Source organism: Nerophis ophidion, linkage group LG07, assembly GCF_033978795.1.
Source record: "Nerophis ophidion isolate RoL-2023_Sa linkage group LG07, RoL_Noph_v1.0, whole genome shotgun sequence".
NCBI classification, from domain to species: domain Eukaryota; kingdom Metazoa; phylum Chordata; class Actinopteri; order Syngnathiformes; family Syngnathidae; genus Nerophis; species Nerophis ophidion.
The window spans coordinates 2,652,966-2,671,325 of NC_084617.1; the positions used below are offsets into that span (position 1 = coordinate 2,652,966).

Sequence of the window (18,360 nt, forward strand, 5' to 3'; positions counted from 1 at the left end):
GGCCAACACAGATAGACAGACAACATTCACACACTAGGGACCATTTAGTGTTGCCAATCAACCTATCCCCAGGTGCATGTCTTTGGAGGTGGGAGGGGCCTATCCCCAGGTGCATGTCTTTGGAGGTGGGTGGGGCCTATCCCCAGATGCATGTCTTTGGAGGTGGGAGGGGCCTATCCCCAAGTGCATGTCTTTGGAGGTGGGAGGGGCCTATCCCCAGGTGCATGTCTTTGGAGGTGGGTGGGGCCTATCCCCAGGTGCGTGTCTTTGGAGGTGGGAGGGGCCTATCCCCAGGTGCATGTCTTTGGAGGTGGGAGGGGCCTATCCCCAGGTGCATGTCTTTGGAGGTGGGAGGGGCCTATCCCCAGGTGCATGTCTTTGGAGGTGGGAGGGGCCTATCCCCAGGTGCATGTCTTTGGAGGTGGGAGGGGCCTATCCCCAGGTGCATGTCTTTGGAGGTGGGAGGGGCCTATCCCCAGGTGCATGTCTTTGGAGGTGGGAGGGGCCTGTCCCCAGGTGCATGTCTTTGGAGGTGGGAGGAAGCCGGAGTACCCGGAGGGAACCCACGCAGATAAATAGAAATAACGTCATCAAAGTCTAACAGATTTAATTTATGATCTTAGTTGCTTACTGTCTTACTACTCTTCTCATTTCAAACTCATTTTATTTTAATGTCATCTTATCTAATGTATTAAATGAGACTCTTTATTTTGCACATTTTATTATTCTCTGTTTAGTACTGTGATTTCCAATATTTTTTATGGTCATTGAACGTAACGTTGCGGAAGCCAGCGGGCGTCTATATAAATTTTAAGCGCCACACGTGACGTCACTGTGCTGACTTCCACCGGAGGGTAAGTTGTGCTCTCTGTCTCCCCGGCTAATTTATTAGCAGGCTGGATTGAAACTTTTATTAGTAGATTGCACCAGGGGTGTGGACTCGAGTCAGACTCGAGTCATGAATTTTGATGACTTTAGACTGGACTTGACGAAATATAAAAAAAGACTTGCAACTCGACTTAGACTTTAACATCAATGACTTGTGACTTGGACTTGACTTGACATGACTTGCTACTTTTCCCCCAAAACCCAACCATTAAAAAGTTATTCAGGAGCACTCCGTATCTTCCATTGTGTACGCATTCAGCCAATCAAATTGCAGGAAAACCAACGGAGAAGATCTCTCAAACAACCCGCCAGTGAGGAAAAAATATGCCCAAAATATTTTCGTTCGGGGATTAAAACTACGAGTTGGTCAACAAAAAACGAATTCCAGTATGCAAACCACGCGGTTGGAAGATTACAGACGGAGACGCAACAACTTCCTACTTCGTTTGACATTTCAAGATGCACAATGAAGGGGAAGTTTTGAATGAAAGCTAACGTTTATCGGCTGAGTAACGTCACTTTTATTTGTTGTGTAGTTAAATCAGTGAGGCTATAAACTCACTGCTAACGTTAGAACCACAGACATCTTATAAGTAGACGCAGCATGGAGCGCTACTGCCTACAGGCGCAGACGAGACGCGGAGCCGCCATCTTGGAGTGGTGATCCGCTCCACTCAGTGCAATTCATTTGACAGGAGCAATGAACTGTCAGCGCATTTAATTCATTTTACCTCACTGAATACCACTTATATTCACGCGCTTTTTTGTCAAACGTGTAACTATGATAAAGGACACATGTTTTGGCGTGTTCCTAGTTTGCTTAACAGTAATATAATATTCTAATCAGAGGTGGGTAGAGTAGCCAGAAATTGTACTCAAGAGTACAGTTACTTTAGAGATGTATTACTCAAGTAAAAGTAAGGAGTAGTCACCCAAATATTTACTTGAGTAAAAGTAAAAAGTATGTTGTGAAAAAACTACTCAAGTACTGAGTAACTGATGAGTAACCTGACTACGGCAACAAGTAATGCACAAAAACATAAAAATAGCAATGAGCAAATTCAAAGCCAGGAATATCTCTTAACTAAAACAATAATATATATTAAATAATAATACATTAAAATAAAATAAAAAAAATGGCACATTGAGCCACAATAACTTAACAGCACCATAGGCTCAGTAGGCATTCATTGATTTGATTGATTGATTGATTAAAACTTATATTAGTAGATTGCACAGTACAGTACATATTCCGTACAATTGACCACTAAATGGTAACACCCCAATAAGTTTTTCAACGTTTATCAATTACTTAGTAAATGACTAAGTCAAGTTGATCTACCTCATATATACATACACACACATATCATACATACACACAGAAATCATTTATACACACACACACACACACATATATATATACAGTATATAATTTATATTTATTTATTTTGCCGTTTTTGTTCACATGTTGAAGGTGTTTTAATGAATATACATGCATGTTTAACATAGATTCCTATCTTTCATGAAGACAAGAATATAAGTTGGTGTATTACCTGATTCTGATGACTTGCATTGATTGGAATCAGACAGTATAGTGCTGATAATGTCCACATTTTCAAATGGAGGAGAAAAAAAGTTCCTCTTTTCTGTCTAATACCACATGAAAGTCGTTGGTTTTTGGCATCTTATTTGTCCAGCTTCCATATTGGTTTTTATACACTTTACAAGAAATACATTGGCGGCAAACTCCGTAGCTTGCTAGCTTGTTTGCGCTGGCTTTCGGAGACTCTTATTTTGTTAGCGCAGGCGCGATGGAGCGGCGCTTTTATTGTGAAGACGGGAACTGTGCGATCAGTCTTTAGGCTTTTGACAGGAAGTACGGTTGAAATAAAAAGTGTCTTTTTTTTCTTTACACTTTTGATTGATTTTTTTGAAACTTTTATTATTGGATTGCACAGTACAGTACATATTCTGTACAATTGACCACTAAATGGTAACACCCAGATAAGTTTGTCAACATGTTTAAGTCGGGTTTTACGTATCACGGTCATGTGACCGCCTGGCTCTGTTTGATTGGTCCAACGTCAGCTATTTGTAAGTTGAAGAAACACTATGATTAGGTTATATATACATGTGTATATCCTACATAAACAATGTATGAATACATTAGATATCCATATATCTTAGGGACCTATAGACTGTATCTCCGTTTTTGCAGCAACAGAGAGTTTATTCTGTCTTGACACTTTGTATTGATATTTTCTATTACATTCTTCCTTTAAATAATAATGTTTACAGTGATTGTTTTATATGTATTTTTCATGTATGTTGCTTTGGATAAAAGTGTCTGCCAAATACTTAAACATATATAAACACCTGAAAGTCTTTATATGAACTAAAACCACCAATCTGTTTCACTGGATTCAAAATAAAACCAAATTCTGTCTTACTCAACAAAGTTAGTATTGGAATATTGTTACTTGAAGACTTATCTGTGGTTACAATAAAATGAGAATGCATCATAATCAATGGCGGCTGGTGAATTTGGTTTTAGGTGGGCCTGAAAGTTTTTAAACCAAATACCTGTAGGGGCGAGGTCATCCTCCCCCAGAAGATTTCTTTGTGATTTTCACATACAAATATTGTAGATCTTTGCTCCTGCTTAACTCTGTGGTAATATTCTTTTCACAAAATACAACCAATAGTATTGTTAATGTAAATTCTTACTTGAGAAAAGTAATCCTCCAATTCCTATTTTCAACAGTCCGCTCAATTGAGCAGGAAAACACTGAATACCAGCCCAGCATCTTTGTTTTCTACCTGTCAAATGTTAGTTTAGGCTGCTTGCCGGCTCCTCATCACCACTTCAAGATGGCGGCCAAATTGCTTGCGTCACAGCAGCCAATTCTGCGTCTACTTATAAGATGTCTATGGTTATAACGTCATTGCAAACACGGCAATCTGTTGCGTCCACTGCAGATGCTACCTTAATCATACTTATTGTCAAGTGATTTTTTTTTTAAGCAGGGTTGCATGAGGTACCTACACATAACGTTACGTTAATGAATGTATCACACACAGTAACGTAACGTTAGATGGCGGTCAGCAGCACCGTGTATTTTAGCCACCTACAAAAAGACAAACATAGTCAAATAAAGGTCAGTTAAAATGTATACTATATTATGAATATGTGTACATATTAAATAGAGCCCTGACATCTAACAAGTACAGCACTGTTCATGGTTATGTTCATGTATTTATTGTTTTTCATGTGTACGCACACATTAACACATACGGTATGAGATAAGGTAACAACATAACATAAACTGCTGATGAAGTAGTTACAATGCAATATTCCACGGAAATACAATGTTAACACTTTTGTGCAAATAAGTACAGTTGCACTTGTTTTTTCGAATGTGTTTATACTCTAAAGGAATGAGTTAAATGTTTAGAATAACTGTTTAATAGTGCTATTATGAAGTGCAATGTCAGCACTGTTTGTTTTTAATAATAAATACATACAGCGTTTTAAAAGCATATGTGTACATATATTAGTCTGTGGTTAAAAAGACTTGAAATGACTCGAAACCCAAAATGCAGGACTTGGGACTTGACTTGAGACTTTCCAGTATTGACTTTGGACTTGCCTGTCTTGACTCGGGACTTGACTTGAGACTTGAGGGCAAAAAATTGGGACTTACTTGTGACTTGCAAAACAATAACTTGGTCCCACCTCTGGTAAAGACTGTATCTCCGTTTTTGCCGCAACAGAGAGTTTATTCTGTCTTGACACTTTGTATTGATATTTTCTATTACATTCTTCCTTTAAATAATAATGTTTACAGTGATTGTTTAATATGTATTTTTCATGTATGTTGCTTCGGATAAAAGTGTCTGCCAAATACTTAAACATATATAAACACCTGAAAGTCTTTATATGAACTAAAACCACCAATCTGTTTCACTGGATTCAGAATAAAACCAAAGTCTGTCTTACCCAACAAAGTTAGCATTTGAATATTGTTACTTGAAGACTTATTCCTGGTTACAATTAGACTGTTAATGTCAGGCTTTCCCCTGACAGTTTGTCTATGTTTTAGTTTTCCTCTGCATTTGTCTGTTTCCTCTGTTTAGTATCTCCTGTCTTTAGTTCCTGTCTAGTGCTCTTATTTTGTCAGCTTCCTGTCTTGTTCCCTGAGTGCTGTGTTCCTCCTCAGCTGCGGCTGATTGGCATCTGGTCACACCTGTTGCCAATCAGCCCGCTCCTAGTTGTACCCTCTTCGTTTTGTCAGTTGCTGGATTATTGTATTGTATTGTCATTCAGACTTGTATTGGTGTTGCTACGTATCACTCTTGTCGTGCTACCTGTCGTTTTGTTACAGCTACTACCTGTCATGCTACATTTTGTCCTGGTCGTCGTAGTGGTAAGCTGTTTTTGTTAGCCATTAGCTATTTCCAGTTTTTCTGTTTGTTATCCTTCCATGCTAACGTTCCTTTTTGTTTTTTCTAGCTCCTAGTGCTAGCTTTCTTAATTTTTTTATTCCGCCCATGTGCATGCTTTTTGTTTGTTCTTGTTTAGTTTTAATTAAATCATGTTTTCAAATTCTATGCCTGCTTCCGTCTCTGCATCTTGGGGTTTAACAACAAGTAACCCTGACAGCAAAGAGAGTATTGTCTTATATTTTGCCTAAAATGAGAATGCATCATAATCAGTGGTGGCTGGTGAATTTTGTTTTACGTCGGGCTGAAAGTTTAACCAAATACCTGTACGGCGAGGTCATCCTCCCCCAGAAGATTTCTTTGTGATTTTCACATACACATATTGAAGATCTTTGCTCCTTCTCAACTCTGTGGTGATATTATTTTCACAAAATACAACCAATAGTACGTTAATGTTAAATCTTACTTATGAAAAGTAATCCCCCGATTCCTATTTTCAACAGTCCGCTCATTTGAGCAGGAAAACACTGAACACCAGCCCGACATCTTTGTTTCTACCTGTCAGTTTAGGCTGCTCGCCGGTACCTTGTCACCTCTTCAAGATGGCGGCCAAAGTGCTCGTGTAATAGCAGCCAATGCCGTGTCTACTTATAAGATGTCTATGGTTATAACGTCATTGCAAACACAACAATCGGTTGCGTCCACTGCCGTTCACTACTTTATTCATACTTTTTGTCAGGTGATTTTTTATTTTTAAGCAGGGTTGCATGAGGTACCTACACATAACGTTACGTTGGTGAATGCATCACACACAGTAACGCAACGTTAGACGGGGGTCAGCAGCTCCGCATATTTTAGCCACCTACAATAAGACAGACATAGTCAAATAAAGGTTGGTTAAAATGTATACTATATTAAGAATATGTGTACATATTGCATAGGTGCCTGACATCTAAAAAGTACGACTCTGTTCATTGTTATGTTCATGTATTTATGTTTTTCATGTGTACCTACACATAAACACAAATAGAATATGAGATGAGATAAGGTAAGAACAGGACAAAAACTGCTGTAGAACTAGTTACAATGCAAAATGCCATGGAAATACAATGTGTGGCTCCAAAATGACAACACTGGCTCGGTTTCTTAAATACGGGTTCTTTACTTGAGTTTGAAGCCGTGAAAACTGCAGGACAAGACATGAAATACAATGGTTTTAAAAACAGTTCAGTCCCAGGCAAACAAGGTGCCAAACAAAAATAGCTACCTGGTGGCCGCCTGCCACTTGGGAGGTTCTTGGGCAGCAAATACTCCAGTGTTGTGCAACTACACAAAATCAAACCAATGCACTCCACAAATATACACAACATTTCAACACAATATGACAATAACTTGTTCAGCTAGCCAAATGTTCCCCACGGCTGCTGATGGCCCAAAGTCCTTTGCATGCCTGCAACTCCAAACACCAAATCTCGCCAGAATAGCGGTGTGACAAAGAAAATAAATTGCCCTTTTTATAGTAACCCAAATGTGTCTTATTTACAAAAAATATAACATGACTTCAGAACCATAATAATTTACAACGAAAAATGTTAATCCTTAAAAGAAAAAATATTAAGTGTAAGTTTTCAACAACACTTACACAATGTTAGCATGTTTGTGCAAATAAGTACAGTTGTACTTGTTTTTATAAAATGTTTATTCTGTAAAGGAATGAGTTGAATGTTTAACATGACGGGTTAATAGTAGGGATGCACCGAAATGAAAATTTGTGGCCGAAACCGAATACAATTTAAACGCTTGGCCGAAGGCCGAATACCGAATAATGAATGCAGTTTTTCACAACTTTTTTATATTGCATAAATAGCCTAGAATACATTTTTAGACATGTTTTTCAAATAAAGTACATTTTTATTGAATATTGACATTTTTTAATATTGCAGTAGTCTTTGCTTTTCAAAAAAAGCACAAAGTTTTTCATTTATATTAGGCCTTCAAACAAAACATGCATTCCAAAAAAAAAAAAAAGTGCATTAAAAGTGGATAAACCCACAACAAATGAATTATTGTCCTTTTGGCAAAAGTCTGCTTAGCCACAGTAGATATGCTAATAATGTAAACAGAAGGCTCAAGTAAATCTCAATAAAGTGTGTGCTTGTAACCTCATACACTTATACAGGTACACAACATTGTAACCTCATACACTTATACAGGTACACAACATTGTAACCTCATACACTTATACAGGTACACAACATTGTAACCTCATACACTTATACAGGTACACAACATTGTAACCTCATACACTCATACAGGTACACAACATTGTAACCTCATACACTTATACAGGTACACAACATTGTAACCTCATACACTTATACAGGTACACAACATTGTAACCTCATACACTTATACAGGTACACAACATTGTAACCTCATACACTTATACAGGTACACAACATTGTAACCTCATACACTTATACAGGTACACAACATTGTAACCTCATACACTTATACAGGTACACAACATTGTAACCTCATACACTTATACAGGTACACAACATTGTAACCTCATACACTTATACAGGTACACAACATTGTAACCTCATACACTTATACAGGTACACAACATTGTAACCTCATACACTTATACAGGTACACAACATTGTAACCTCATACACTTATACAGGTACACAACATTGTAACCTCATACACTCATACAGGTACACAACATTGTAACCTCATACACTCATACAGGTACACAACATTGTAACCTCATACACTCATACAGGTACACAACATTGTAACCTCATACACTCATACAGGTACACAACATTGTAACCTCATACACTCATACAGGTACACAACATTGTAACCTCATACACTCATACAGGTACACAACATTGTAACCTCATACACTCATACAGGTACACAACATTGTAACCTCATACACTCATACAGGTACACAACATTGTAACCTCATACACTCATACAGGTACACAACATTGTAACCTCATACACTTATACAGGTACACAACATTGTAACCTCATACACTTATACAGGTACACAACATTGTAACCTCATACACTTATACAGGTACACAACATTGTAACCTCATACACTTATACAGGTACACAACATTGTAACCTCATACACTTATACAGGTACACAACATTGTAACCTCATACACTTATACAGGTACACAACATTGTAACCTCATACACTTATACAGGTACACAACATTGTAACCTCATACACTTATACAGGTACACAACATTGTAACCTCATACACTTATACAGGTACACAACATTGTAACCTCATACACTTATACAGGTACACAACATTGTAACCTCATACACTTATACAGGTACACAACATTGTAACCTCATACACTTATACAGGTACACAACATTGTAACCTCATACACTTATACAGGTACACAACATTGTAACCTCATACACTTATACAGGTACACAACATTGTAACCTCATACACTCATACAGGTACACAACATTGTAACCTCATACACTTATACAGGTACACAACATTGTAACCTCATACACTTATACAGGTACACAACATTGTAACCTCATACACTTATACAGGTACACAACATTGTAACCTCATACACTTATACAGGTACACAACATTGTAACCTCATACACTTATACAGGTACACAACATTGTAACCTCATACACTCATACAGGTACACAACATTGTAACCTCATACACTCATACAGGTACACAACATTGTAACCTCATACACTCATACAGGTACACAACATTGTAACCTCATACACTCATACAGGTACACAACATTGTAACCTCATACACTCATACAGGTACACAACATTGTAACCTCATACACTCATACAGGTACACAACATTGTAACCTCATACACTCATACAGGTACACAACATTGTAACCTCATACACTTATACAGGTACACAACATTGTAACCTCATACACTTATACAGGTACACAACATTGTAACCTCATACACTTATACAGGTACACAACATTGTAACCTCATACACTTATACAGGTACACAACATTGTAACCTCATACACTTATACAGGTACACAACATTGTAACCTCATACACTTATACAGGTACACAACATTGTAACCTCATACACTTATACAGGTACACAACATTGTAACCTCATACACTTATACAGGTACACAACATTGTAACCTCATACACTTATACAGGTACACAACATTGTAACCTCATACACTTATACAGGTACACAACATTGTAACCTCATACACTTATACAGGTACACAACATTGTAACCTCATACACTTATACAGGTACACAACATTGTAACCTCATACACTTATACAGGTACACAACATTGTAACCTCATACACTTATACAGGTACACAACATTGTAACCTCATACACTTATACAGGTACACAACATTGTAACCTCATACACTTATACAGGTACACAACATTGTAACCTCATACACTCATACAGGTACACAACATTGTAACCTCATACACTCATACAGGTACACAACATTGTAACCTCATACACTCATACAGGTACACAACATTGTAACCTCATACACTCATACAGGTACACAACATTGTAACCTCATACACTCATACAGGTACACAACATTGTAACCTCATACACTTATACAGGTACACAACATTGTAACCTCATACACTCATACAGGTACACAACATTGTAACCTCATACACTTATACAGGTACACAACATTGTAACCTCATACACTTATACAGGTACACAACATTGTAACCTCATACACTCATACAGGTACACAACATTGTAACCTCATACACTCATACAGGTACACAACATTGTAACCTCATACACTTATACAGGTACACAACATTGTAACCTCATACACTCATACAGGTACACAACATTGTAACCTCATACACTTATACAGGTACACAACATTGTAACCTCATACACTTATACAGGTACACAACATTGTAACCTCATACACTTATACAAGTACACAACATTGTAACCTCATACACTTATACAGGTACACAACATTGTAACCTCATACACTTATACAGGTACACAACATTGTAACCTCATACACTTATACAGGTACACAACATTGTAACCTCATACACTTATACAGGTACACAACATTGTAACCTCATACACTTATACAGGTACACAACATTGTAACCTCATACACTTATACAGGTACACAACATTGTAACCTCATACACTTATACAGGTACACAACATTGTAACCTCATACACTTATACAGGTACACAACATTGTAACCTCATACACTTATACAGGTACACAACATTGTAACCTCATACACTTATACAGGTACACAACATTGTAACCTCATACACTTATACAGGTACACAACATTGTAACCTCATACACTTATACAGGTACACAACATTGTAACCTCATACACTTATACAGGTACACAACATTGTAACCTCATACACTTATACAGGTACACAACATTGTAACCTCATACACTTATACAGGTACACAACATTGTAACCTCATACACTTATACAGGTACACAACATTGTAACCTCATACACTTATACAGGTACACAACATTGTAACCTCATACACTCATACAGGTACACAACATTGTAACCTCATACACTCATACAGGTACACAACATTGTAACCTCATACACTCATACAGGTACACAACATTGTAACCTCATACACTTATACAGGTACACAACATTGTAACCTCATACACTCATACAGGTACACAACATTGTAACCTCATACACTTATACAGGTACACAACATTGTAACCTCATACACTTATACAGGTACACAACATTGTAACCTCATACACTCATACAGGTACACAACATTGTAACCTCATACACTCATACAGGTACACAACATTGTAACCTCATACACTTATACAGGTACACAACATTGTAACCTCATACACTCATACAGGTACACAACATTGTAACCTCATACACTTATACAGGTACACAACATTGTAACCTCATACACTTATACAGGTACACAACATTGTAACCTCATACACTTATACAAGTACACAACATTGTAACCTCATACACTTATACAGGTACACAACATTGTAACCTCATACACTTATACAGGTACACAACATTGTAACCTCATACACTTATACAGGTACACAACATTGTAACCTCATACACTTATACAGGTACACAACATTGTAACCTCATACACTTATACAGGTACACAACATTGTAACCTCATACACTCATACAGGTACACAACATTGTAACCTCATACACTCATACAGGTACACAACATTGTAACCTCATACACTTATACAGGTACACAACATTGTAACCTCATACACTCATACAGGTACACAACATTGTAACCTCATACACTTATACAGGTACACAACATTGTAACCTCATACACTTATACAGGTACACAACATTGTAACCTCATACACTTATACAAGTACACAACATTGTAACCTCATACACTTATACAGGTACACAACATTGTAACCTCATACACTTATACAGGTACACAACATTGTAACCTCATACACTTATACAGGTACACAACATTGTAACCTCATACACTTATACAGGTACACAACATTGTAACCTCATACACTTATACAGGTACACAACATATCCCAGGCCAGAACAGATTTGTCAATAACAGTGCTTCAGCTTCAGAATAAAAAGAACAATTTAATTTTAACACTGCATGTTGGTTGATTGCGTCACCGTGTCCAAAAATTACGTCTTTGCGTCACACCCCACTATTCGGCCCTGCTTTTAACTCATTCCACCGAATGCTTTTTTTTGCCATATTCGTCCGAATATATTGGGTTACCGATTAATCGGTGCATCCCTAGTTAATAGTGCTATTATGAAGTGTAATGTCAGCACTATTTTTTTCCCTGCAGTTTCAAATGCACTTGTTTTAATAAATGCATACAACGTTTTAAAAGCATACACAATCTGTGTAAATATATTAGTCCGGGGTTAAAAGGACTTGAAATGACTCGAAACTCAAAATGCAGGACTTGGGACTTGACTTGAGACTTTCCAGTCTTGACTCCGGACTTGCCTGTCTTGACTCGAGACTTGAGGGCAAAGACTTGAGACTTACTTGTGACTTGCAAAACAATGACTTGGTTCCACCTCTGGATTGCACATGTGCCGTTAGGAGTGCATGTCTGATGCAAGGGCCGCTCAACACCTTTCTTATGCCACCACTCTGAAGACCGATGAGCGTTGTCAGCAGGTTTATTGACATTCAAAAGGGTGAAACTAAAATGACAAACAATATAGTCAACATGTACATATATTATGCAAATTATGCTTTCGGTCCCCTAGAGGGGGGGGGGGGTTTGCCCACATCTGAGGTCCTCTCCAAGGTTTCTCATAGTCAGCATTGTCACTGGCGTCCCACTGGATGTGAATTCTCCCTGCCCACTGGGTGTGAGTTTTCCTTGCCCTTTTGTGGGTTCTTCCGAGGATGTTGTAGTCGTAATGATTTGTGCAGTCCTTTGAGACATTTGTGATTTGGGGCTATATAAATAAACATTGATTGATTGATTGATGATGCAAATGTATTCATATACATGCTGTAATGCTATTTTACAAGGCATGAGAAGGTAAACAATGATACATTTGTATGACGACGCCATTTTAGATGACATCGCAAATGAATGCTAATGAGCACGACAAAGATCTCATACATCACAAATCATAAATTTAGCTCCAAATAGTTTGGACAAAAAACAAGTTTCAAAGTTCAATTTATGATACATACCGGCGATGCAACCTTAAACAAAAGATTTATGCAGTATTTTTTTCGAAAAATAACCACCATAAAGTACGTGCTGGCACCGTACATTTCTGCCGGTCTATGAAGTTTGATTGAAAATACACACTTCTCAACAATTAACTGCCATGACCACAAGATTGCGACAAATACACACGTAATAATATATGTAAGAAGCACAACACACTTCAAAAAACAAGAGTTTACAACTTTTAGTTGTAACAGTACAGTACATATTCCGTACAATTGACCACTAAATGGTAACCCTCCAATAAGTTTTTCAACTTGTTTAAGTCGGGGTCCACCTTCATCAATTCATGGTACAAATATATACCATCGTCATCACACAGGTTCATCATCAGAGTTTATACATTGAATTATTTACATTATTTACAATCCGGGGAGGTGGGATGTGGAGGTGTTAGTAAAGGCTTTTACTAACATTAAACCTCCCTACCAGGAGCGTCACTAAGCCTATTTTAGGGGGGTTCAAGCCCCCCTAAAATATTCTTAAGCCCCCCTAAATAATTTGGCGTTATATTTTATTTTCAGACAGCACCTTTTAGTAAATCTGCCTGAATATGCACCCCATATCTATCTCTGGCTAGGAAGCTTGTAGAGACATGAAACTCACCCTGGTGACTCATTCTTACCCCCCCCCCCCTGTATACAGTGAAAACCGTGTGATGATCGGACCTCCAGAGGCGGAGTTAGTGGGGGTGCCTGAAAATGCATGTTTTTCCCCTCTAAACTCTCTCCCTTTGTTTATAAGGCCAATTTTCTGCTGGATTTACTCTCTATAAACTCCAAGGAAAAAAATACCTGACTGGGGACAATTTTAGAAATCGGTCTCAAAACTAAGGCACGCGGGCCAAAAGCGGCCCGCCAGCATCCAAAATCCGGCATTGTCAGTGTCTTGTGGTCACATGCACAAGTTATATCCATTCCCTTTTTACCAAATGACAGTGTTGAGGTGGCGACTGGTCCAGGGTTTGATTGATTGATTGATACTTTTATTAGTAGATTGCACAGTACAGTACACATTCTGTACAATTGACCACTAAATGGTAACACCCTGTTAAAATAATTATGTATATATTATCATCATAACTATATGCTTAAGGGCCGTTACTATAAAGTATTGTCAATTTGTGTTGAAGGGTTTTTTTCTGTATTTGATTTGACATTTGATAGCACCAAGTGTCAACATGTTTGCAATTTTGTATGATCATATCTTGTCGAGGCCACTCCCCCCTTTCCCTCAGTCACAATGATGTCATAGGAATGTCCTTAATAAATACAGGAGGCACGCGGGCTGTTCTTTAGAACGTTGTTTGGGATCTGTAACTGGAGTACAGCCCAAAACACGTGTCTCCTCATGAGTTCTATTTAACTCTGTGTCTGCTTGGTTCCTTGCTTCTTGTCTGGTTAATAGATGTCATCAGTGTTTGAAGCTGACACACCCCAATAACTTTTTCAACTTGTTTAAGTCGGGGTCCATGTTAATCAATTCATGGCGGGGTTTTACACCGCCTTCCGCCCAAATGCAGGAGAGATAAGCTCCAGCACCCCCCGCAACTCCAAAAGAGAGTGGGGGGTAGAAAATGGATGGATGGATATTTATATATATATATATATATATATATATATATATATATATATATATATCCATCCATCCATTTTCTACCGCTTATTCCCTTTTGGGGTCGCGGGGGGCGCTGGCGCCTATCTCAGCTACAATCGGGCGGAAGGCGGGGTACACCCTGGACAAGTCGCCACCTCATCGCAGGGCCAACACAGATAGACAGACAACATTCACACTCAAATTCACACACTAGGGCAAATTTAGTATTGCCAATCAACCTATCACCAGATGCATGTCTTAGGAAGTGGGAGGGGCCTATCCCCAGGTGCATGTCTTTGGAAGTGGGAGGGGCCTATCCCCAGGTGCATGTCTTTGGAAGTGGGAGGGGCCTATCCCCAGGTGCATGTCTTTGGAGGTGGGAGTGGCCTATCCCCAGGTGCATGTCTTTGGAGGTGGGAGGGGCCTATCCCCAGGTGCATGTCTTTGGAGGTGGGAGGGGCCTATCCCCAGGTGCATGTCTTTGGAAGTGGGAGGGGCCTATCCCCAGGTGCATGTCTTTGGAAGTGGGAGGGGCCTATCCCCAGGTGCATGTCTTTGGAAGTGGGAGGAGCCTATCCCCAGGTGCATGTCTTTGGAGGTGGGAGTGGCCTATCCCCAGGTGCATGTCTTTGGAAGTGGGAGGGGCCTATCCCCAGGTGCATGTCTTTGGAGGTGGGAGGAAGCTGGAGTACCCGGAGGGAACCCACGCATTCACGGGGAGAACATGCAAACTCCACACAGAAAGATCCCGAGCCTGGATTTGAACCCAGGACTGCAGGACCTTCGTATTGTGAGGCAGACGCACTAACCCCTCTGCCACCGTGAAGCCCATATATATATATATATATATATATATATATATATATATATATATATATATATATATATATATGTAAGCGGTGGTTTCTTCCTCTGCGTTGTGTGTTTTTTATGTAAGACGAGCGACACCATGGGTTTCTCCACTGCACTTTACTGATAACACAGAATACGATCGTCATCAAAACTTTGTGCCATCGTCGAGCCCCTCTCCCGAAAAGGGAAGTTGGAGGGCGTGTCTAACGCATATAAAAAAGACAGGTGTCACAGTAATTATTGCAGTAGGAGGGACAACGAGACAATGGTTCCACATTGACAAAACATCAAACAATATTCAGGTATTTACATGTAACTGACATATTTTGTGTAATTATAACAATAATAAAACATTAGAAAAATAAATTATTTACAAAACGTAATTGACCCTGTTAGACATAGATAAAGATGCCACCTCAGTAGAAGCATTTAAGTCTCACCTTAAAACTCATTTGTATACTCTAGCCTTTAAATAGACTCCCTTTTTAGACCAGTTGATCTGCTGTTTCTTTTCTTTTTCTCCTATGTCCCACTCTCCCTTGTGGAGGGGGTCCGGTCCGATCCGGTGGCCATGTACTGCTCGCCTGTGTATCGGCTGGGGACATCTCTGCGCTGCTGATCCGCCTCCACTTGGGATGGTTTCCTGCTGGCTCCGCTGTGAACGGGACTCTCGCTGCTGTGTTGGATCCGCTTTGGACTGGACTCTTGCGACTGTGTTGGATCCATTGTGGATTGAACTTTCACAGTATCATGTTAGACCCGCTCGACATCCATTGCTTTCCTCCTCTCCAAGGTTCTCATAGTCATTATTGTCACCGACGTCCCACTGGGTGTGAGTTTTCCTTGCCCTTATGTGGGCCTACCGAGGATGTTGTAGTGGTTTGTGCAGCCCTTTGAGACACTAGTGATTTAGGGCTATATAAGTAAACATTGATTGATTGATTGAAATAAAAACATGAAACAGCACTATATAAACACATACATAGAAACATCCATCCATCCATCCATTTTCTACCGCTTATTCCCTTTTGGGGTCGCGGGGGGCGCTGGCGCCTATCTCAGCTACAATCGGGCGGAAGGCGGGGTACACCATGGACAAGTCGCCACCTCATCACAGGGCCAACACAGATAGACAGACAACATTCACACACTAGGGACCATTTAGTGTTGCCAATCAACCTATCCCCAGGTGCATGTCTTTGGAAGTGGGAGGGGTCTATCCCCAGGTGCATGTCTTTGGAGGTGGGAGGAAGCCGGAGTACCCGGAGGGAACCCACGCAGATAAATAGAAATAACATCATCAAAGTCTAACAGATTTAATTTATGATCTCAGTTGCTTACTGTCTTACTACTCTTCTCATTCCAAACTCATTTTATTTTAATGTCATCTTATCTAATGTATTAAATGAGACTCTTTATTTTGCACATTTTATTATTCTCAGTTTAGTACTGTGATTTCCAATATTTTTTATGGTCATTGAACGTAACGTTGCGGAAGCCAGCGGGCGTCTATATAAATTTGAAGCGCCACACGTGACGTCACTGTGCTGACACTGTGCTGAGGGTAAGTTGTGCTCTCTGTCTCCCCGGCTAACTTATTAGCAGGCTAGATTGAAACTTTTATTAGTAGATTGCACCAGGGGTGTGGACTCGAGTCAGACTCGAGTCATGAATTTTGATGACTTTAGACTGGACTTGACGAAATATAAAAAAAGACTTGCAACTCGACTTAGACTTTAACATCAATGACTTGTGACTTGGACTTGACTTGACATGACTTGCTACTTTTCCCCCAAAACCCAACCATTAAAAAGTTATTCAGGAGCACTCCGTATTTTCCATTGTGTACGCATTCAGCCAATCAAATTGCAGGAAAACCAACGGAGAAGATCTCTCAAACAACCCGCCCGTGAGGAAAAAATATGCCCAAAATATTTTCGTTCGGGGATTAAAACTACGAGTTGGTCAACAAAAAACGAATTCCAGTATGCAAACCACGCGGTTGGAAGATTACAGACGGAGACGCAACAACTTCCTACTTCGTTTGACATTTCAAGATGCACAATGAAGGGTACGTTTTGAATGAAAGCTAACGTTTATTGGCTGAGTTACGTCACTTTTATTTGTTGTGTAGTTAAATCAGTGAGGCTATAAACTCACTGCTAACGTTAGAACCATAGACATCTTATAAGTAGACGCAGCATGGAGCGCTACTGTCTACAGGCGCAGACGAGACGCGGAGCCGCCATCTTGGAGTGGTGATCCGCTCCACTCAGTGCAATACATTTGACAGGAGCAATGAACTGTCAGCGCATTTAATTCATTTTACCTCACTGAATACCACTTATATTCACGCGCTTTTTTGTCAAACGTGTAACTATGATAAAGGACACATGTTTTGGCGTGTTCCTAGTTTGCTTAACAGTAATATAATATTCTAATCAGAGGTGGGTAGAGTAGCCAGAAATTGTACTCAAGAGTACAGTTACTTTAGAGATGTATTACTCAAGTAAAAGTAAGGAGTAGTCACCCAAATATTTACTTGAGTAAAAGTAAAAAGTATGTTGTGAAAAAACTACTCAAGTACTGAGTAACTGATGAGTAACCTGACTACGGCAACAAGTAATGCACAAAAACATAAAAATAGCAATGAGCAAATTCAAAGCCAGGAATATCTCTTAACTAAAACAATAATATATATTAAATAATAATACATTAAAATAAAATTAAAAAAATGGCACATTGA

General features: G+C 39.1%; 1 protein-coding gene across 4 annotated transcripts in view; it reads left to right on the forward strand.

Annotated features, from left to right (window-relative positions):
- Positions 1-841: 841 nt before the first annotated feature.
- The window catches only part of LOC133555803 (uncharacterized), a 63,943-nt gene continuing 46,424 nt past the window's right edge, over positions 842-18,360 (forward strand). For all 4 annotated transcript variants that reach the window (XR_009807406.1, XM_061905192.1, XM_061905193.1 and 1 more), the window contains exon 1: positions 842-854. The gene's annotated coding sequence lies outside the window, so the exon portion shown is untranslated. The remainder of the gene's footprint in view (positions 855-18,360) is intronic.